Source organism: Podarcis liolepis (genome assembly GCF_965112155.1).
Source record: "Podarcis liolepis genome assembly, chromosome: 12".
In the NCBI taxonomy this organism is placed as follows: domain Eukaryota; kingdom Metazoa; phylum Chordata; class Lepidosauria; order Squamata; family Lacertidae; genus Podarcis; species Podarcis liolepis.
In genome coordinates, this window is record NC_139563.1 from 12,645,609 (window position 1) to 12,669,103 (window position 23,495).

Below are 23,495 nucleotides of genomic sequence, written 5' to 3' on the forward strand. Positions count from 1 at the left end.
TTTGTCCTGAGCAATTTTTTTATTTTATTTTTTACTTAAAAACACACTATAATTTTCTGCAACAAAACTGTGCTCATTCCCAAATAAATGTACTTAGAATCAGGACAACAGAAGCAGATTCCATTTTATTTCTGTAATCATGATGGTGCTGTGATTTAAGTGAGTTTAAAATGCACATACTCAGATTGTGACTTCATCTTTTTTTTTTTAATCAGGGAAATTTTTTGTTTTGTATTTATTTCCTGCTCTAATAGCAGCTGTAAAGCCTGAGATTTTGGAAGAATTAATTAATTAATTAATTAATTAATTCACAATTGACATAATATGCAAGGAAGTCTAAAGAAGGGACTGGGAAATCTGTTAAATCCAGGGTATAATATTACCTCGTTGCAGCACTGGCCATTAGCGGTCAGCAAGTATGCTCTGCTCTCCTGCCATAACTATAACTTCTTCCACCTGAATTGCAAGGAAATGATATGATATCATTTGCAGACTGTAGTGGAGAATTTATTGACCCCTATTCCTTTGAATAACTTTCAGGGGGAGCATCTGCATCTTCATGTCACAGATACAGTCTCCAAAAAAGGAATATTAATTTATTTCTTTGCACCAATAGTTGAAGATATCTTACACCCAATTCTGCAGTAACATGGATTTTCCTTTTTGATATATATATAAAAATGTTGTTATCCTTATTATCAAATAAATGTTATGCCCAAATGCACATGGAGTGATTTTCTGTCTGCTAATTAGTCAGTGAAACCCTCATTTAAATTGGGACTTATCTATACAACATACATGTGCTACACAGATTAATGCAAGAATGATGCCATCAAGTCAACTAAGAGTGCACATTTAATATTTAGGGATGCAAGACCTGTTGAGTTAATTGCAGGGGACTGGGAAGTAAGGAAAACAGTTTATGAAGTGCTCCCATGCAGTATTTCAAGATATGCATGCACATTGGAAGAAGCAAAATTATTCTCTGCCCATGCTGCACCCTTCCAAAATCCCCACAAGGTAGACACTGGAAAGGGTTACTTCTTAATTGGCCTTCAGTGTTTGTGGAGCATGCAATGTCAAACATTCTGTAAACACAAATGTTATTATACCAAGCATGCTTTATGGAAGTCTATAATATTAAAGAATAACTATCTGCCTGAACAGCTTGGGGCATTCATCTGCGGAAATGTTTTGCCAAGGAGCAGACACACCTGTTGAAATTGTTTAAGACAAGAGATCAATAAGTGGGTGCTGCTTGAAAAGCCAATCACACTCTGGAGTTCCCAAGGGCGAGGGTGAGCAAGAACCACTATAATGTAGAAATTGCACTGAGTAGCGCTATTTGCCATTGATTGTAGCAGAAAATTACAGGGAGCAAGGAATCTTAGAACAAATGGATCTTTTACCCAGACCCCAAAGTTTTCCCACGCAAGTTCCATTGGAAATGAATGAAAATGACCCTGCTTTCTTCACAGCTCCTGTTCCTTTCAAAAAGTCTTGCAAGGAGACACTGATAGATTGTGCCTTCTCAATGTAATAGTTTGCCTCATCTTCTAGACTGCTGTCCTGTGAGAAACATTAGTTAGCAGAAGGATATGGGTAGCCTTAAGTGCCTAGGGCACAGTACTGAATATTATCAGGAGAGCTGGAATCTCTTACCAGCTTTGCCACTGAGATTATGTGCAAAGTTGTGTGATCTTATTTCATTCATGATTATTAAATTCCCCTTGATCTATCTGATATAAATTTAAATTGAAAAGGGGATTGAGAATTAGTGTAGCCTTATTCCTCCCTCAGTTCAACATAGTTCAAGTTTACAGTGTCTCATTTCCTTCATTTCTCCCAGTATATTTTATTAATTCAAAGTAGTGCTCAAAATTATGCATGTAAGGCTTTTGAGTTACATAGAGTTCTTCTCAACATGGATGTTAAATAATGTTTTTCCTCTTGTGCATCCAACCTGATGAAAATTTTTATGTTAAGCAAAAGCTGGTGGAACACAATGCCATACAGGCAAGAGTTCCAACAGGATTTTTAGGACCAGGATATTATGTGGATTTGGTCCTCTGACTACCCACAAAATAGGGTTTGGTTTTATTTGATGCTTTATTATATTTCTATGCTGCTTTTCATTCAAATGAATCCCAAAGTGGTTTACAAACTACAGTAAAATAATAATAATGTGATAGAACATCATCATCGCTGTATGCCACCCTATACTGGCAGGTCTCAGGATAAAATCACTCCCTGTTATGCCTCTGTCTTCATGGTGGGGTACATACACTGGAAATGGAAGCCAGAGAGTTATCCATCACCATACTACAGAAGTGCTGAGGATCTGCATCCTGTCCACCATGGTTTTGCCACAAAAGGACTATTGGTGATGTGCTAATAAATTCAAGTCACATGGAGTGAAGGGTGTTTCAGAGGGGTATAAGAAGATATGCTGAGACGATAGCCAGCAGACTCTGGCAACAATCATGGTAATGAAAAAGGTGGAGACATCTTTGGACAGTGAAGGGGATTCAGCAAGTAAAAAGGTTTCCTGGAGCATGAAATATATTATACATTTAGTCATCTGTGAGAGGCTGTTGGTACACTCTTTCCTGCTTTGCTTCAGATGTGTTTGACTCAGACCTATATCTTGGGTGCTTGTATTAAGGACTAGATTGCATTTAATGAACTTGACTTGATAAATAAAAACATCAGTGCTGATGGATGAAGAGGAGTTGCACAAGCAGCTGGTTAATAAGATGCCACCCAGTTCACCAGCTGCTTCTAATGGAGTTGATTTTGTATACGTGGGTGAAGGCAAACTTTGAGTTTACATGGGAAGCATAGTTTGGCATCCGTCTCAATGTTTGGCTTATTGGGAATGGAGCAGTGGGGGAAAATGGAAGTGGGCAAGCTAAAAAAATATTAACAGAAATAATGAAGCTGCTGCTACATAGTTAGAAGCCTGAGAGAAATAAACGAATGTAGTTTGTTAGTGTTATGTGAGTGAGAGTGCCGTGACTCCCACTAAATAAGCTCCCCTTCCTTTTCTTGGTAAATATGAAGGAAGTACACTAATATCATTTTCTATCATTGGAGCAGTGGGTGTCTTGGCAGGAGAAGCCTGAAATGGCATGCCCATTAGGTATGGCTGGCATTTGTACATGACTCTTGCTTTGCAAAGAATGACACTGGCAAAGTCTGGAAACAAACAGTGCATACATCTAATGTCAGTAATTCCCTTGGACAATCTAAATGCACATATTTAGGAAAGTAATATCCTCCCCCATGGAGTGTATTCCCTCTCAGTCTTCCTCTCTTCCACTCTCTCTCTCTCTCTCACACACACACCCTGAAGATCACCGACAATGAAATTGCTGCACTTTAGAGAAAAGAATGACGAGCATTTTGAGTAACAGAAGTGAGAAGGAAAAGCTGCAGAATGCCAGCTGCATACGTCACACTGTAAATGTCATTCAGCACCTGGGGAGTCTGTTATTCTCTCAGGGCTTGCATTTGACACAGCAGGATTTCATATTCCAAGACTAGAAATGTGAGAAATCAGGACATTATTAGCTCGGAGAAGAATAGCTGAGTATTTAGAACCATTTGGAACCAGACTGACAAAAAGAAACATTTTTCAAAACAGCAGTAAATTTGAAGAGTGGCCAGAGCAAAAGGATGGCAGTCTTCTATATATTTATAGTTATGCAAATAAATCCACAGAAATTACTAGCCGACACATTTCTTTGGTAGTCATGACCTAAAAGAAAGTAGATAAAATTCATAAATCTGAACTATCTTGACTGGTCACCTGGTGAGTGGATATTCATATGCCTATTTTAATATATGTATTGGGTTAAGTTTTATTTAGGGCATAGACAATAATTAACAAGGAAGATATAATACAAAAAATGATAAACAGCAGAAACCATATCTTACAGATTCTCACAAAGGGTGAAAAACAGGTCAACAAAAACATTAATGGTAATTAAAGTGATCATAACAGCAGTTCACAACATGGGATTCAAGAAAAGCATCAAGAGATAATGCCAAGGCATAAATTGCTGGCTTAAGTAACTTTTGCTGAGATATTTTTTCCTAGCAGAAAGTTTGACCAATTCTCCTTACTCATCAGCAGTGGTGGAAGTCATTTATATATAACTGAGATATGGAAGAGACATTTTAAAATATAATGTATGTTCCTCGGTCCTGCGCAGCAAAAAGCATAAATGAACTTTATACGCAACATGGGCATTCTCAATTTCAAAACTACTGTTGAAATCAGATTATATCTTAATGGGGTAAGAATTCTTCTCAAAGTAACTAATTAGATGAGGACATTCTTCCAAGCAATGGGAGCATTTCAACATGATAAACCATAGTGCAATTGTATTGCTATTTATTGCTTCAGATCACATCTGACCTAAATTCCAACATGGCCATTAAGGACAACAAAATAATTCTGGGGGATAGCATATTATTGTACTTATTCCATTAAACTCTTGCAACAAGCTGGCTGTTGGAATTGAAAGGATGACATTTTCTGCTTTAAGAACGTTTTAGGAAATTGAGTAGTATTGTGGATGCAAATTTTAACTGGTGCAACATATTCCTGCATGACAAGCTGCGCCTGCCTAAAACCTCTCTTCTACACAACCGTTAAATGTTTACGCTAACCAAAATATCACTGGGAATTTTGCTGAAATCAAGATAATTTACATCTACAGCATTCCCACCATCTACTAAACTTATCAAACAAAGTTTAAATTACTTTGGCATTATTATTTACAAATTCATGCTGACTTCTACTAACCATTGTTCTCAAGGGTGCTTGCAAACTGACTTCTTTATAATCTGTTCAAGTATCTTCCCTGGAATTGGTCAGAATGAGCTGCCCATAGTTGCCATATTCTCCTTTCCTCATTTTTCTTTGCAGTCCTGTGGCACTTTACCTGTTTTCTAGATTGCTTAAATGATAGTCAGAGGTTTTGACAGTACATCAACAAGTTCTTTAGTACCCTAGATGCAAGTCATCTGGCCTTGAAATCTTAAACTCATTTAAAATAGCTAGATATTTTTTGACAACTCCTTATTAATCTTGAACTGCAATCCTGACTCCTCAACAGTCATGCTGTTATGCAGGGTAGCACACAATTCCCCCTTGGGGAAAGACAGAGGCAAAAATAGGAATTCAGCAATTCCACCTTCTTGCTGCCACCCATTAACATTTCACAATTCCTACTGAGCTACATACCCCGTTTCCTTCCTCTTCTCTTATTCTGAACATGCCCCAAAAGGCACTTTTTCTTGCCACCGTCAATTCTTTCTGAGCTTTAGCTTTGCTGACACTGTTCCAACAAGTCTAGGATACTTGTACTCAATGCTTTTTTTTCTAGAAAAAGAGGTGCCAGAACTCACCACTCGCTTTTTATGGCACCTGAGAGGTGCCAGAACTGAGTTCCAGCAACTTCCAACTAAAAAGAAAAGCCTTGCTTGTAGTCATCCTTGTTAACTTATCCTTCAGTCCTCTTCTCATGCATGTCCTTTTTATTTTCAGCTTTTTGTGCAGCCACACAGACTTTTTAAAAATCCTACATTTTTCATTCTCCTTGGAATTATTGGTGATTGTGCCTTTAGTAATTTGTTATTCAGGAACTGTCACCTGTCTTGGATTTCTTTTCTCATGAGTAGAAATAGCCATTTAATTCTACCTAGCATTTATTTCAGAATATGAAAATCGGGGTTTTTTTTTAGAACAAGCTACATCCTTCAATTGCTATTTTCTAATCATGTCCCACTAAGTCTCAGTTATGTGGATCAATTTCTATTTACTTTCTCGTTCAAGAAGTTGAAGTTCATCTTGTTCATTTCCCATACTCTATGTATTAGCATAGAAGTTTGAAGCTTTGGATATTCTACTCTGATATCTCTCCTGCTATTTTAGCATAGGGTTTGCTGGGCATCTCATCAACTTTCTCAGTTTCTCCAGTAGCAGCCACATCCATATATTTAGTGCTTCATTTTGTACTTAGCTTTTGGCTATTGGAGCCATCCCACACAGTATTTGATTATGCCCCTCTTGCTCAGGTTTGCCATTCTTCTGCCAGATACATTTCCCAAGGTGCAGCCTACCTTCCTTCTTTAGGAAGCTTACACAATAGTCCAAGAAACATGCTGCTACTTAGGAGAATAGTTCCCCTGAACTGTGATCTCTCTGTGTAGTCCTCTACCTTGATGAGAACTTTAACAGAGCCCCAAGATGCTTTATCTTCTTCCCCAGAACTTTATAGTCAGGCATGTTTTCATAGTAATCCCTGGTGGTGTCATTCATTCCTGCGCAGATGAGCAAAAATATATAATGATCAGTGGGCTTGATAAAACTTGGTAAGTTATCAATCACATCCTGGGTCCCAATACTTGAGATACAGTATACTTCAGAAGTTAACAGATTCACTTAACACAGAAGACTCATCTCTCAGTAGGGAGTTCCCAGACATTATTACCACCACTTTATTCCTCTGTCCTTAAAGGGTTGAGAGTCTTCCTTCCTAGCTAATGTAGCTTGCTGCTGCTGTCTTCCACCAGCTCCTCAGAGACACTGGACAGAGAGATACAGTGGTACCTCGGGTTAAGTACTTAATTCGTTCTGGAGGTCCGTTCTTAACCGGAAACTGTTCTTAACCTGAAGCACCACTTTAGGTAATGGGGCCTCCTGCTGCTGCCGTGCCGCCGGAGCATGATTTCTGTTCTCATCCTGAAGCAAAGTTCTTAACCTGAAGCACTGTTTCTGGGTTAGCGGCGTCTGTAACCTGAAGTGTATGTAACCTGAAGCGTATGTAACCTGAGGTACCACTGTACTGTGTTCCAGTGGTTCAGAAGAGTTTGGATTTGGATTTGATATCCCGCCTTTCACTCCCTTTAAGGAGTCTCAAAGCGGCTAACATTCTCCTTTCCCTTCCTCCCCCACAACAAACACTCTGTGAGGTGAGTGGGGCTGAGAGGCTTCAAGGAAGTGTAACTGGCCCAAGGTCACCCAGCAGCTGCATGTGGAGGAGCGGAGAATGCCGCCTTATAGTCATGTTCTTTACAGTCATGGTCTTCAATGCAGTTTTCCCAATCTTGCAGTTCTCATTTTCTTGACTGCTTTTGTCCTTTCTGTAGTACCCGGCGTCCTGCCCAAGAAGTCATTGTCTTCATAAATGAAGAATGGAAACTCATCACTGCTGTCTTCTTACTTACTGGCCCAGCAGGACAATCAACTGACATTTTCTGCAAGTGTAGTCTATGCTGACAGACAAGAAAATAAGCAGAGCACACACATTTCAGGGCACCACCAAAGAACCCTCACTGTCTGTCTTCTTAGCTCTTCATCACATCTTAGCCTCTACCACTACTGCTGAAGTGGTCTTTGCTTCTTCCTTCATTTCTTCTTTGAAGTTTGCCGGAGTTCCCATGATGTGCTGCTACTTAGTATATAATTTGCAGCATGCAACTATTTATTTAGTACAGTTATTTATATCCTGAGTTTCAGAATATAGCTTCTTCCAATGTGGCATACAAGAAACTTTTAAACTGTATTAAATACATAAACATAATGACCAATATCAACATATAAAAAGCCATCAGAATCCTTCACACAGGACTGTTGATAGTACATAGTATTTTGGGGTAGGAAAGTCCAGCTGGTGCAAAGTTCCAAGGTAGCCTTTGCCTGCCTCCCTCTCTTTCCTGGAATCCTTTTGACCCACTAGTGGGAAGAGCACAGAGCAGCGAGAAGTCTAACCCCCCCGTATATTTATAGTGACTGATTTCCAGGATCTTTAGCAAAGGCTGCTGAAAGAGTATGCAAGTGAGTTGCCACCTCACAGATCCCAGCCCTGTCTCTCTGAGAGGTGGGTGGGTGTATCTATTTGTCTACCTCTGTCTCCAACTGATCTTCTAGTCAAGAATTTATTTCTGTTATCTGAGAGAAGAAAAAAGTAAAGCCTCAAAATCTGGGGTAGGGGAAAGAATTTCATCCATTCTAACACCAAAAGAAATCTTATAGGAAATCACAGATGAAGAAGCTTCCAGCATTAGCAGGGAATATGAGGCTCCCACAAGTTGATGGTGGATTCTTCAGTAAGAATAATTTTTTGTAGTAGAGAAACGGCTAGGGTAAGAACTAAACTCTGCAGGTTTAATAGGCCAAACACCTGTATTTGCTGACTACACAACCCTTTCTGTTGCTCTCTAATCTCCTCATTCTCATCCAATATCAATGGATTTTTAAACAAGCTTCCAGTCTGTTTTAGGTCCCTTTGGACCTCAATGGATGCAAATGCTAAACTGAATTAAACTCTGGATTCATTTCTTGGAACTCTATGCAGGCATCACATCCAAAATGCTAACTATGTTAGATGTATCCTGGGAAACATCCACTGGCCTTTGTATACATTCTTTCTACCATGTGATATGCTCTGGTGATAAAAAATTATACTGGTTTTTAAAACCTTCTTTATTAATTTTATGTACAACTGACAACTTACCTGCACTCCTAGCCAGCCTTCCTGACCTTGTAGGCCTGTTGCTGTTGTCTGAGAGAATGATAAAAGCATTCACCATAGATAATTCCTTTGTTTGTCAAGCTAGGACCACCCCTGGATGGGTGGAAAGGATGCCTCTCTACCCCACATCAGTGGATGATCTCATTGAGGCCTTGTTCTCAATTTGTCTTAAAAATTGTTAAGTCAAAAACTTCTCCACTGCCTGAAACTGTAACATGGGCTCTCTCTTCCTTCTTTCCATTAAAACACTCCTAGGGAATTTTTAAAGTTTTTGTGGTTTTGGCTTACACAGGTGGGTATAACTCTCATGACATCTTGGCACAGAGGGTGTAAATTTCATGGAGTTTATATTGCCTGCATCTCAAAACAGATGTGCCCCCCAAAAAAGTCTTTGCTTGAAGTGGTAATGTCCATATTGTAAGATCTGTCAAAGGGCTGCGGCCTTTTCCACACCTGAGGTTATCACATTTAGAACAAGGATATTGTAGACTGATGAGTGTGACCGCTCAAGCGGTTGGTGGTTGGAGTCCTCCAAGATGGCAAAAATTAAATTGATTATGCAAATCAGTTGCAGCCCCTGAGGCTACCATTTTATCCTCACTTCCTCCTCCTGAGTTGTGCCAGACTCTCATTTGAGGTACTGTCCAGCTCCAATGGCGCGTGAATCTGTGTCCCAGGGGCGAGGATTATGGGTGAAATTTTGGCTCGGCTAAAAAATCAATAGGTGTTTTGTAATTGGCTTGGATGGAACCAGAATTTTAACTCATGGCTCCTTCCTCCTGAAGGGCTTCGCATATTTATATCTGCAGTGAAGAGGAGAAAAAGCGATCCATTTGGCTGCTAAGATGATGCTGGAAATGGTGCCTTGCCTTGCCCAGACAAACAAAAGCTATCCGGAAGGAGACGCAGTGGGCTTCCCTTCACCGTTTATTTGTTGACCAAGCGAAGAAAGAGAAGGCTCCTGGCGGAGACAGAAACAAAGAAATTCAGCCTCGTCTGTGTTTTCCTTCCTGCCTTGCCTAGGCTACCCCACAGGCCATCTGTCAAGTTGTTCTGGGCTGTGGGAAAAAGTTATGTCCCACAAAACAGTGCAAGTGGCTATCCCGTTATGCTCTTTCTCCGGCCTCCTTGCGGTAAGAAGTTCTTAGGCACTGACAGATCTCCGCTTCAGGCTCTCACCAAAGTTTCCTCAGGACTTTGGGATCCTGGCAGAACCAAGCCCCATCAACTCCTGGTCCTTCACGTGCAGAGGAAGACCAGGTTGGAGCTTGAGGTGAAGGCGAGAGGCACTTTCTGTAGCGAGGCAGCCTGGAACTAGCTATGCTCCAATACCCAAAGCGATTGTGGATTTGGAATCTCTACCAGACAGCAACCGACAAGGCGGTGTTGCGGCCTATGCAGATGTTGAAGGTGATTGCGGTGTGCTGCTGTTGTTGCTTTCTCTGCGCTTTCTATTATTTGTAAGCCGCCTTGACAGGTCACTTTTGGAATACACGATTACAAACAAAGTTAACATCAACCGAAAGGAAAAATCAACAGGACAAGCACTTCAGTCACCAGCACCTTTCTCGTGAAGGAAGTGGCATTGAGTTCATTTCACCCCATTTCTCTTTAGCACTTGGATGGCGACGGGCTATTCAGTCCAAGTGCTGTAGTTTAACAGCAACGGACGTGGAGAGGACGGAGGGGAAACGAGGCGATGGGAGCTAGTCCGCAGGGAGGTTTTTAAGCGGCTTGGCAGAGTCTGTGCACGGTCTCCGTTTTTTCATAGTTTTTAGGCCTAAAAGGAGGAAGCTCTCCCCACTCCCTCTTTTTAGCCCAGACTCGAGGTAAAGCGTAAGAAAATAAAACCAGCTCTTGCAGCCAGAGCCCAGCCACGTTTCATCCGAAGGAAGTCTCACTGGTTTCAGTGAGGCTTACTTACTCCCAAGTAAGTGTGTATATAATTCCTGCTTTTTAAATGAACCCCCAAATCCTCTTTCTTCTACACACACACACACACACACACACACACACACACACACACACTTATCGATCACTCACTGAATTTCCTTGGGAAGAGTTCAGGACCTGAATGACACGTCCCGGTTTCTCAGCCGCTTGTCCCCAGACTTCATGTTTTTGTTTTAGGCTGAAAAATCTCCCGTGACTCCCTTTTCACCCAACGTCCCAAAAGTCCGATTTTGATCCCTCCTTGTTTCAGATTTTGGGACGGTTGTCCGGGATTTCGAGACAGGTGGGGGCCTTTAATCCGCCCTCTAACCCCGTGACCTCCTTCCCTTAAGGAGCTTTTCCCCTCCATGTCCCTTCCTATTGAAAGTCTCATTCACAAATAAAAGCAATTTCCTTTTGGAACTATAATCACGACATGGGGAAATGCCTCCCCCCTTGCTATTTTTTTAAAAACAATCGAGGGTGCGCGGCGGTTCTCTTCTTCTAGCGTTTAGTTTCAGGGAGGCTTGTTTGTTTAGACACTTTCCTTAACAGAAGGGAACTTGAAAAGGTTTAATTAAAAAAAAAAGGTGGGCCGGGCTAGGCTGGGAAGAACGGGGAGAGGGGCACGGATGGTTGAGGCTTTCCATTGACAGCTACGGAGTGCTGCGTCTCAGACAGACAAGATAAATACTTCCTGAAGAACCTCGAGGACAAAGTTTTTTTTTTAAAAAAATGAAAATAAAAGCGAATAACCGCAGAGAACTATCTGCTGAGAAACGTGCAATAGAAGGTAATATGCCATAATGAATGTGAGAGATCACATCACGGAGACTCTTGCAAGATGCCCAGAACGAATCCAGCCAAGTAGCACACAATGTGTTTCTATACCTGCAGGCTGCTATGCTACACAGGCTCATTAGCAGATAAGGAGCTGCGGAGAGGCTTCAGAACTTTCCTGGGCATCCGGCCGCGTCGATATTTGGCTACTCAGCTTGCTGAAATCCCTGCACGATCAACGTGTGGTTTATCCCCTTTGGTCAGTTTAGACTCTCCTTCTCAGCTTTTCTTTTACATCCCTTACATGGGACGAACCTAAGTACTAAGTTCCATAGGGTATCCGATCGGGCCAATTATTTGATGAGTTTGAAAAGTAGGGTGAATTAGGATTAAGGCTGAAATCCTATACACACTTTACTGGGAGTAAGTCTCAATGGACCCAATGGATAGAGATGCATAGTATTGTGCTGAACATGTGTGAAAACAAAAGCGAAGTATCCCAAAACAACTTTGTGAGTTGGTAACCTTGTTTGCATCGTCTGTCTCTGGAGACAATGGAAGAGTGCATCTTCGGTGGTGAAGTCAAACCGTTGGAGAGTTACAGCGCCTGCTGTGGTTGCAGAGCCCGTTAAAGGGAGAGACATGTTTTGTTGCAGCTGGGGCAGATGGAGGCGTCCGGTTGTGCTGCTGCATACATCCAATATTATACCCTCTGTAGGAAATGTTATCTGCTGCTAAGACCGCGTACGCAGAACATAATATGCATGTATATGCAAGTGTGTGGTGGGTATTTTAAAGATTTATACGCTGCCATTCAACAATTGAAGTAGCATTACAAAAATTAGCTGAAAAGGACAGCAAAGCAGGGTAATCATAAAAACATACAACCAATGAAACTAAGCATTACCCTATTCTTCAGCATGAAGTCCCAGTGTAGGACTTACTTATGAGAAAAACATGTTTTAGGATCTTACTACTGTGCAACCGAAATTCTAAAAAGAGTTGATGCATGAATAGGATTGTACTGTTAAAAAAAAAAGTACAAGGCGGAAGAGCTAATGCTGATCTACCCAACTCCAAGTCATTGTTGCAAGCAAGCCCGCTAGCGGTCTGCAACTGCACACAGCGAAGAGGCTACGGGTGCAAGCTACTTACTCTACATCATTCCTAAATATAGGGTTACAGACAGCAACCATAAGATTTATTTTGTGGACAGGGCGGCAAATATGGCATCGCCGGATATAGAGGATGAGGAAGGAAGTCTCGTTGCTTTCAGGGAAATTTACTTCCCATCATTGCCTATTCAGAAATAATCCTCAATGGGTTCAATGGGACTTATTTCCAGGTGATGTGTGTAGGATTGCAGCCTAAGTATATTAAAAATAAATAAATTAAAATTGCTTGACTTCAGCAGTCGCCCCATATTGCGGATTTTCCTCGCGACAAAATAAGATTTGGGAGGGAAAGGGGTGTTATACTTCTTTGGAGGAGTCTAAGAGTGCAGGCGCGCCCTTTACGCAGTAACCGAGAGCTCCACCCACTCTAGGAATGGCCTGTGGGGGAAGCTGAATTGGGGGGGGGGAGGGCAGCGCAAAAAGTGGTGGCTTGTAGCAATGTCTTTTGGCTATGGAGTAGCCAGCAGTTTATGCCAAGTCGCCAATCCGCCCCCGCCCCCCGATTAATGTGAAAACGTACACAAGATACGCCCCCTCTGAAGGGGGGGGGGGAGTGCAACCTTTTCATTGCAACCTGGCTTTGAAGTCGCCCCCTCCCCACGTCTATCCCAGGCGAGCGGAACTGGCAGGTCTTGAATGAACCCTGCTTTGAAAGCGAGAAGAGATTGCGGCGAAGCACCGGACCAGATCCAGGCAGTGATCTCACTGCTTTCTCTGATCTGTGAGCTGGCAAAAAAAGGAGGAGGGGGTGCTGTGGTTCATTCACAAAAAAGTGTTGGAAGGAAGAGGATAGTCCTCCTATAGCGTGGGAGGGGGGGGGGGCTGCCTCGAAGGTAGCCCTGAACCCGGCAGAATCGCCTGTGACGCTGCGCCATGAATATTGCATTAGATGCCTCTACATATAGGCAAATGCCAAGCCCTCCTCTGCAAAACTTCCCCCGCCAATGGCTGCCCTTCTTCGGGAGAGAAATAGCGATGCTGCCCGAAGAGCCTCTCCTCCCCTTCGCCTTCCCGCGAGCTGCTTCTATCAATGAAAGCTGTTTGCACGTGGACTGGCTCAACGCGCCCATCCGCGCCGAGCTACTGCGGCTTCCAGCTCGCAAAGCAGCGGATCCGCTGAAGTTGAGTCAGGCGGACCGGCAAAACCAAAAGATATAAGAAGCAGGAAAGCAAACGTGTTGCATTTAGGCCGGGTTCAAAATACACAACACGAACCGCAGCCCAATTAAGACAAAATCAATACGATGTGAAATAACTCCAATACTGGTGTTGTAATTTCGCCGAGTTATGGATCGGCTTAGAAAAGCCGTTCGCTTCAAAAAAATCTCTTAAAATACTGCTATAAAAAAGCGGGGTTATCTGTACCCAAACTTTACCTACTTATAGTGTTTTTATCGATCTTATGTTGACAATTATATAAAAAGCAATGAAGTATCTTATTTTCTTTGGAGGAAAATCCATCAACCCGACCCGCATCTCATTTATATCGGTCTCCCCTTGATTAAACTGGAAGATTATGGCTTAAATACATTGTGGATCGCAGCTCTAGACCGTCTTTGTTTGCTTCCTTGTTTTTAAGTTACCGACTTTTTTCTTGCTTTGGAAAATAGTTTAGTGTTTTCCATGATTAACACTCAGGTCCTAAGAATACTTACTTTAGATATTTAATTCATTCATTCGCTGTAGCCAACGCAAAAGAATAATATATGTGAATATTGTTAATTTAAATATATTAACAATTATTTAAGTTTTGGAACGATATTCATTCACTTTAACCGGCTGCATTTTCTACATATGGACAGCAAAAATTAACAAGAATATTGCGGGATCAAATCTCCATGCGATCCTATACAACTCGATCCTATACAATGACTGGGAAGCAAAAAATTCATTTGTGTTGAATGAAACGTCTTGGGGTTTTTCCAAGCGTCTGCTCAGGTCATATGATAATAAATGGAAACGAAACCTGCCCAAATTTGAGACGATTGTCTGTAATGTGTGGGATGGGCATATTGGATAAGAGATAGAATTGTGAGTTTTTGAGGAGCACTCTGATAATTCTTAACACACCTTCTGTACCAAAGTATTCTATATGAATTCCAGATTTTTGGGTGGTGTGGGGGTCTAACGACTAAGCATGGGGAGGAGAATAATACTCCAGGGAAAGACCGGTTATTGAGGATTGAATTGAGACTTTCCCATCCTAAACAAATTCCATGGAAGTAAATAAATGCTCCCGGGCATCAGAGTAAAGGAAAATATTTTACGACAGACTGATGGACAACAAACTTAGCTGAAGCAAACCTCAGGGCAACCAGTGGGCCTGTGGAGATATGTTTAGGATTGCAGTTTTAAATGATAGGCAAGCATGGTTTCCTTTGTAAAACTACCGTTGGCTGCAATCCTTTAATATACCCTGCCTGGAAGTTAGTCGCACCAAACTCAAGGCTAATTTTATCGCTGCAGACTTGCATAGGATCCGGCTGCGCGGTTCATTGGTGCTGAAAAGGATGCAGGAATGGAAACACCAAGCAAGGATGTTGTCATTTCCAGGCGTGAGGATTTAGCGCTATTGGGTTTTTTGTTGTTGTTAGTTTTGCTATCTTCCCTCGCCGTCAAATATCCCCCACAAAAAAGATATTAGGGAAAGTTTGTATCTGTTTGAAAGCTTGCAGCCCCATTCACTATCCTTTGAAACTACGTATAGCGCTTGGATATTAACCACAAGCACTCCAATCCTAAGCATGTTTCTTTGGAAGCAAGCCCCCTTGTGTTGAATAGGGTTAATTTCCGAAATGAGCATCGGGGTGTGTTAGTATCCCTGACTGCAATAGAGCTCTAAGGGCTTAAACCCAGGTTCTCTTGAACCCTGCTCTGCCCTAAATGTGCGTTTTTTCAAGCGAAGTCGGGGAGTTAAAGGGATTGTGGGGTTCGTGTAACAAGCAATAGCGCCCTATCCTAAAGTCGTTTCATGGGACTTTGCTTCTGCCCTTAGGATCGCAAGTTGGATGGATTTGGAAATCCAGCTGGGTTCTTCAGTGGCAGGTTCTTATCGAAGCCTGGCAGGGTCGAGTAACTTCTTCAGAAACAAGACCAGCTGGGCCGCCACCCCAGTAAAGCGAAGTAAGGGGCAATGTTTCCCTACAGAGAGATTAGTCCCATTCCCTGAGGTGAGTGCTACCAGCACCTTGCGAGGCAGGGAGAGGTCTGCCTCTCGGGTTCCGTGGCACTAATGGACCGTAGTCTGCGTTCTCTGTAGTACGTCAAATACAATCTGTTTGGGTTTTACTTAAAAATAAATAAAAATTAACGTGTGGAAAATCACTTCGAATTTTTATACCAGTTGTGGCTGCATTGACATCTCTAAAAAGCTGCCAGAATCTAGTTCTCATCTGAGCTGTTAGAATTGCGGCGGATCTAATGAAACCGAGGTGCGAATTCGAATTTTCCATTCCAAAACATGCCCAAAATATTCTTTCTATATGTTATGCATATCTTATGAGATGGAAACTAGAAAAATCTGCGAATGAAAGGACAGATCGTGTTACTTTGCAGTGTGTCTACTGAGAAGTCGCACCAATTGAATTAAATTGGATTTATTCCCACATAAGAGGTTTGCAGCCTAGGAGTGAGTGAGCCCCCTTCAAGTCACTAGGGCTTACTTCTGAGTAGACAGGGTTAAACTTCTACTGTAAATCGAGTTGCAAGTGCACAAACCCTGGCTAGAATCCCCCCCTCCCCACGGTCTTAAACAGCTGGAAAGTAATGTTTGGAAGACCATAAAAGTTGATTATCTGGTGTGGCAGTTGGAACAGAAATCAGCCCGTTAATGAGAGCAAGGACTGCTTCTGTCTCCCAGTAACTACCGAGGTGTAAATCCAAAGGAGTTTAAGGGAATTAGCTACATTTGTGGGAAGTCCAGGACGAGATTCCTTTTCCTTTTCCAAGACTCTGTTAATACTCCAACTGGTATAGAATTGCTCGACTCTACCGTCACAACAGAAATTGTTGTGTCTATAAGGATTAGTTCTTCTAAACCCTAGGAAAAACACACGAAACTTTATGCAAGACCCTTAAAAATGACGAGCAGGGCGCTGGGAGGATATAGAGTAAAGAGCTTGTGCGAAAGAAGCTCATATTTTGCGCATATTTTAAGATTTCTCTCGCTCTTTTAGGTCTTCGACTAGAAAAGTAACAAAAGAAAAAAGAAATGCAAGTTTCCAAGACTTAAACCAGTCTTCTGCTGTAAATATACTTTAAAAGACAGACGAAATTATTATCACGATTGGAACAATATGATTTAGTTTAGTTAAAAGAAACATTATAGTGTTTCTTTCTTTCATATTTCGCTCGAAAGCAATGGTTTTTCTTTCTGGTATTAAAAGTAACGTGTTACAGTGTTTAACTGAACAGGCACCGTTCTAGCAGTGTTTATGTTCAGGCGAAACTTAATAGCATTGCGGGGGGGACAGAGTTGCCCCGTATTTGAATTCTGTATCGACTGCTAATGTAAAGTCAGATGATATCCAGTGCACAAAGTTTATCTCTCACTTCTCCAAGAAGTATCACTATGAAATTATTTCTAATATAGCCACCTTGTTCCACAGAGGCATGTGCTCTTTGAAGATGAATGTGCAATTATATATGTTACCCGTGAACAATTACGTCACACAATATATACTTTAAGATAAGCAAATAATCTCGGATAGTTCTCATTTTATAAGGAATTAATTTTTGCTGGAGAGGTATGCATATGGACCGAAAGTCTGAGAAGTTGATAAGAACTTCAGGAAGAGGATAGATAGCTAGATAGTTAGCTGGATAGCCAGCTAGATAGAATATTTAATGGACGGAGAGAGAGATTAATTTGTGTGAGAGACAAGGTTACATACAACAACGTATCAGAAGCTATTGATAGAAATAGCAAGGAATAACGTATTTTTGAGCAAAGATAGTTTTCTTCCTTGTTTTATGCTGCAGCCTGAAGCTGATTTAAGACTTTATCTGTATTGAAATATCTTCCCCATTTTCTATTTCTCTCTCCCCACCGCCACGGTTTGGAATGACCACATTTCTCTTTCTCATGCGGAGCAGAATCTAGTGTCCCTAGAAGTCTCTATCCTTCATATCCCCTGTATGCCTTGGGTCAGCAGGAAATCGTAAATATGCTTTGTCACCCCCAAAACGCATTTTGTACATTATCTGCGTTAATAAGGAATTTGCTGTTAATAGCCTTTCGCTACACACGCACACACTGTACATACACACGCACACATAAGCGCGCACATCGGAAGTCCAAGATCCCCTTCTCCTATTCCGAAGAGAATCCTAAAATACTGTAAAAGTGAGCGCAGCTGACTAAGGACATATAAACATAATCCCTGTGTACCTTTACGGGCCAGTTCAATCTTATACACCTAGAACCTGCTGGATGTGGATGATCAGACTTGGAAGGATGGACTGAGAGAAGAAGCAGTATCATGCGTGTTTAGCACACGTAGAGAAGTACCCTGACCCCCTAGCAGCTGGGGATTACTTCTCAATTAAAAGTTATTTGCGAAAGGAACACCTGGTCAGACTTCTCCTAAGGGGGATCACTTTTTGAAATACTGCATTGTCTTGCTAAGACAGTTCCGATTTACCTGAATGAGGGTGGTGTTTTACCCTAAGTTACATTGTATCCTATGGCACTTGTTGTGCTGCCTTATATTTCCAACCAGTGGAAATGAATCCCAGGTAATGCGTTTAAGATCAAGGTGCATTTGCTTCTTCTGTTTTTGTTTACTGTTTTCTTGCATTCTAGTTCCCAATGTTATTGCTGTGTTCTATACTTGTAAGCCGCTTTGAGTATATGACCGTAGAGAAAGGCGAGTTACAAATCTGAAAAATGAAGGTATGGATGGTCTTAAACACCTGATTTACAAATAAAGACCACTGGTATTTTTATGACGTACGAAGGTACTATTTAGGATGCAGTTGTCAAGTAAAGGGGCCTAATTTATTTGTGGACCGGGCTGCTGTACTACACATGCCTACTCAGAAGTAACTCTTATTCAATTCAATGAGGATTACTCCTAGGTAAGTATAGGAATGCAGTCTCTCTCTCTCTCTCTCTCTCTCTCTCTCTCTCTCTCTCTCTCTCTCGTGTGTGTGTGTGTGTGTGTGAGAGAGAGAGAGAGAGAGAGAAAGAGAACCCTGAAATGCTCTGCAATAGGGTAATAACAATGACCCTTAAGAAAACGATTTTGCTGTTTTTCGTCTTGCTGTTCGACTTCTTGACGCTACATTCACTCTCTGAATTTCTCCCCTCTTTGTCTTGGGTACAGAGTTGATTTATTGTTGATTTCGATACCACAACCAAAGCGATATATATTACTTTTTTTCTAACATACAAAATACCTACGACCCCCCCCCCCCACCTTTCACTCTATTCTGCTTGGAGTGTTGATTCCAAACTGTTTGCAAAACCGGCTTAAAGTAACTTCTTGTCTTGTAGATCTGTTTCATGGCAATCGCCATTGAACTGTTCACTTTGAAGGTAACTCCATGGCTGTGCCTATGTATTGGATGTGGATGTTTCCCAAACCCAACATACTTAGCGCTCGATCTGACCTTTCATCAACTACCTTAAAATGTGGGTTTTTCTGTGAAGGTGTTCGGGGTATTCCAGGCGTTTTGTGAGATGGAAATCTGATAAAACACTGCGAAATTTGGTCTACACCAACTACAATATTGGCCATATTTTCGAGTTTTGTTACAGAAATGGGGTTGCAAAGGCGTGTTTGTGTCTTTTATTTATTTAAAACAATATATAATTGATTCTTGTTTTGACCAGGTTCTCGTTTTCCCCTCCTGAATGTTGGACCCTAAAGGTCCCAGGCTACAAGGCGGACAGATCTCTGCAGATTCTGCTAAGCCTTGCCTTTATTCTCTCCTCAACCCTACTCCCCAAAAACCCTTTTATGAATTAGCTTTCAGAAGGATCAGAGCATCGCCTCTGATGTTGCCACAAACGAGCCCAGAGAAAGTCTGATCTGTCTGATTGCTTTCATTACTTGTAACTTTCACCACATCAGCCAGTACAAGCTGTTAGAGACAAGGTTAGCGGAGTCACGATACAAATCGTCTCGCTTTAGCCCGCCTGTAGGACGACAGTCCAGCGTTTCCCACAGAACTACAGGACAGTCTGCGATACCCGTGGGTCTCCTCTTCCTTCTTCCACCGGTGGGGCAGTCCTGGCAGGGAGGGAGGTGTTGTTCACCTGGCTTCTCAACTCTTCCGCAGGTCCCTGCCGGTTACCGAGAGGGGGAGGAGCAAGGCAGCAGGGTCCCCTTTCTTTCTTGGTGACCGGCAGCGACCTGAGGCAGAGTTGGGAAGGCAGGTAAGCAACGCCTGGCAGGCCGCTACTGATACGCCCACTGTAAGGCAAGTGCAGGGCCAGTGAAGCCTCAACAGTCAAGCTAAGAACGACTTTCTCTGCGAAGAATGTGTGCTAGCGAAAGTAAAAACACACTGTCCCGGCCCAACTAGTTCCTGATTGATATGTTGGGTGTGGCTCATATAAGTTCCCTAGTAAAAGAAAGTGCGTTAGTAAAGGCTGCAGCCCTCGACGCCAGTTGATTGTCTGTATTTGGATTAGGCTCCAATTCGAAACATATTGACCGGAAGGACCCCAATCCTATTGACTCCATTGAAGTGGATTTCCGAGAAATACGGTTAGGGTAGAAGGGTAAATGGTTTTAAAGCCAGATATTCTGGTTTAATTGGGTTGTGGATTAGTCTAAAAAGGTGATGGTGTGCTCAACACAAACTGACATCAACGTATTTACTGGGGAGGAAATACACGTATAAAAAATTTCCACATGCGGATTTACGTCACAATCACCTTGTCTTCTCTTTCGATAGTAGAAACTGGAACAGCTCCAACTTCTCAAAACAAATTTCCTGGTCTCTTCTTATGACAATTTACAATTATAAACATCTTCAACACTATTATATTATATTATATTATATTATATTATATTATATTATATTATATTATATTATATTATATTATATTATATTATATTATATTATATTATAATTACATTACTTCATTTTGAAACAAAACTTGTTGCAGAGAGCTTTTAAGAATAAAATAGATATAATGTTTAGGTATTTTGGAAAATAGGCTCGACTAATTTTTCCAAGACTCCCCACTACCATCCCATTCTTTCTCCCAGAATTCCCTATCGTTGCTGTCTTTTTGCGGGGGAGGGGAATAAAACTGGGATTTAAGCCAAACGAAGAGTCCATTGCAATAATTGTTTTGTGTACAGCCTTTGTTAATCATCTGCCTTGGACTTTACCGAAGGAATTCTTCGCCTGTAGTCGAGTATTTAGTACCTCAAGGTAATTTTAGCAAATAGAAATGTTAAAGTGTGGTCAGCGCTAAGTGACAAGAAGTGTTACTTGATACGTTGGGCAGCTAATGTTTACTTCAAGATATTTTAAGCTCAAGTCAATAACTTGGGGTCCGCCCTGAAGGGAAATATTTGAAGTGCAACACCTTGGACACGTTTAATTATGGGGTACGAGGAAAGCCAGGTCTTCCCAGTAATTAGAAAATACTTCTTGGGAGACAGCCTAATCGCTTTCCATGGGGCTCTTAAAGAAATTAACCTCAAGGTGCTTGTTAGAGCACAAACCCTTTAGATCAGGGATACTTGATCTCTTTGTGTGCCCAGATACTGTAAATTATACAGGATTTTAAAAATTGTGGTGGGAGCAAAAATCCAAACAGAAATCAGTATCACATTTTGGATTACGCAAAAGCAACAGTTAAACAAAGTCGTAGAAAGGAGGCTCTGAGTTACAGAAAGATAAAATCTTCCAGATTACTTTCCGCTAACTCCAAAATGTTCAAAAATTTGGAGGCTACCATTGTTTATTTAAACGGGGCTCACTTCCAATTACCAGCGTGTGGGGACTTGACGTGCTCGCCCAATTGAAGTAACCTATTTATTTTAAAATTCACAATATTGCATTGAGCAACGCAGTTTGCTGAAATGACTTGTGTCTTAACCCCCCCCTCAAGTATTTTGCATTCTCCAGTTGAGTCCAGCTGTCGAGCGCTAAAAATAGTCCAGCATTACCAATGCTAAAATGTTTGGGTTGTTTTTTTTTTTTTAAAAAGCAAGCAAACAGACCCGCAGACAACACTAAACAGCACGGATAAATACTCGATGAGAGCGATGTAGTACGTTAGTATATGTTTGTGAGGCTTTTTATCTTCTTGTCTTCAGCTGAGACTTCCGAAAGGTCTGCTTGATTTGCTACCCCCAATTTTTGCTCCCTTTTAATCTGAAGCAATTCCAGGATTAATCACCACCACAGGACGCCCCCAAAGAAAAAAGAAGTCCGAAGCCTACCACCAGGGCGAGACCGGTGGAGACTCAGCGAGAGGGGAGTTAGGGACCCAGCCTTCCACCCACCTACCCCGCCGCCGCCAGCTCCTTGCCCTCGGGGCCGCTGGCCTCCCGATCCTCGCGTCTTGCTCTCTCCCACCCCTTCCCAGGTTTTCTGTCCCGGCTTTGCCTAACCCTGCTTTCCCTTCTTCCCACCCAACCTCTTGGGTTCCCCGCACTTGCAACGGGCCTCCGGGAGAGAAGGCGAAAAGCGCTGAGCGGCCCGCCTCAGGGTGGGCAACGTCTGCCTTGGAAATCTTAAAAAGGGGCAGGAGCAGCTGCCTGGACGCCGCCGTGGATGTTTTGGCTTCATTTTTGTCTTTGGCGCTGACTGGATCATGTGCCGTCACTCTCCAGCCCCTCCCCCATCGTCAGAGTTTGTTGACAAAAGCTTTTCTTTTGCTTTCTTAAGGTTGTTGTTCTCATCACCATCACCACCATCACCATCGCTTTCTCCTCCTCGGCTGGTTTATGGTGTGTGTTTAAAGCTGCACTCACCCTCCAGCGTTTCAGTGACCTTTGGGTGACTTTCACAAATTCAAGAGCAGCCAAGCAAAGATCCCGCGGATGGCATGGAAGAGATGGTTATTTTGGTTCTGTCTGCAGGCAGAGTGTTTAGCGGGAGGTTTGGGGAGGAAAAAATCCTTCGCAGGCCGAAGGAGGAGACGCTCAAGGATAGGGCTGGCCCCGTGGAGGGGGCCTTCTTTGCAACTCCGGTGAGGAGCACTCCTTGCAGACTCCAGACAGACCTTAATGCAACATTTGGAGTTCTTATTATTTAGATTTTTTTAACAAGATTAAAAATGGGAGGGCTGTATCTATTCCGCGTGTGTGTGTGTGTTCGTGTGTGAATACCCCTATCGCTTGATTATTTTGATTAGAGCTACTTGGGGGAAGGGGGACTCTCACGTCCTCCTGCCTGTCAATGGGAAACCTCTCTGTTTAATATTGTTTTTGAAGCTGGAATAAATGATCAAAGGCTCCTGTCCAGTTTTCAGCTGAATGAATCAATTATCATACCGTCTTATGTTTATTGCACTGCAGTTACCAATAATAGCAGCCCCAGTGCAGTCTGGCATTTAAAAAGCCCCCCCCCAACAGGAACCCCCGATATTTGCCCGTCTTTTCCTGCAGTCGAGGCTCCGGGATTACAAAAGAGGGGGCTGGGACTGGTTGGTGTGCGTGCGCGCCCGCGCGCAGAGAAATAGTAAGACAAAAAGACGGCGAAAGAGAGAGTCTGCTTTAAAATTAACTGCCTCTGATTCTTCCTCTCGCTCCCACCCCCCCAAAAATAAATCGGTAACACAAAAAGTCCCTTTGTATCGCTCTGGTTCATTTAATATTATTTATGCATTTTGCAAGGAATTGTGGGATTTCGCCCCCTCTCATTCTGTCTTCTCCTTCCCCCTCCCAACTCCAATTGTAAACAATATAGGAACCCCCCCACCCCCACCAGTGTGTACTGGAGCCCTTCTTCAGGCGAAGATATAAAAGGAAACAGATTAGCAAGACAAGGGGTGATGAATCTATCCCTTGTTTAGAAGACGAAGGTATTCCTGCATTCCTTCTTTTTTATATATATTAAAAAAGGCTCTTGAGAAGCAGAGGACGCTGCA

General features: G+C 42.2%; 1 long non-coding RNA gene across 2 annotated transcripts in view; it reads right to left on the reverse strand.

Annotated features, from left to right (window-relative positions):
- The window catches only part of LOC310689552, a 101,646-nt gene that overhangs the window by 43,355 nt on the left and 34,796 nt on the right, over nucleotides 1-23,495 (reverse strand). The window lies entirely within an intron of this gene.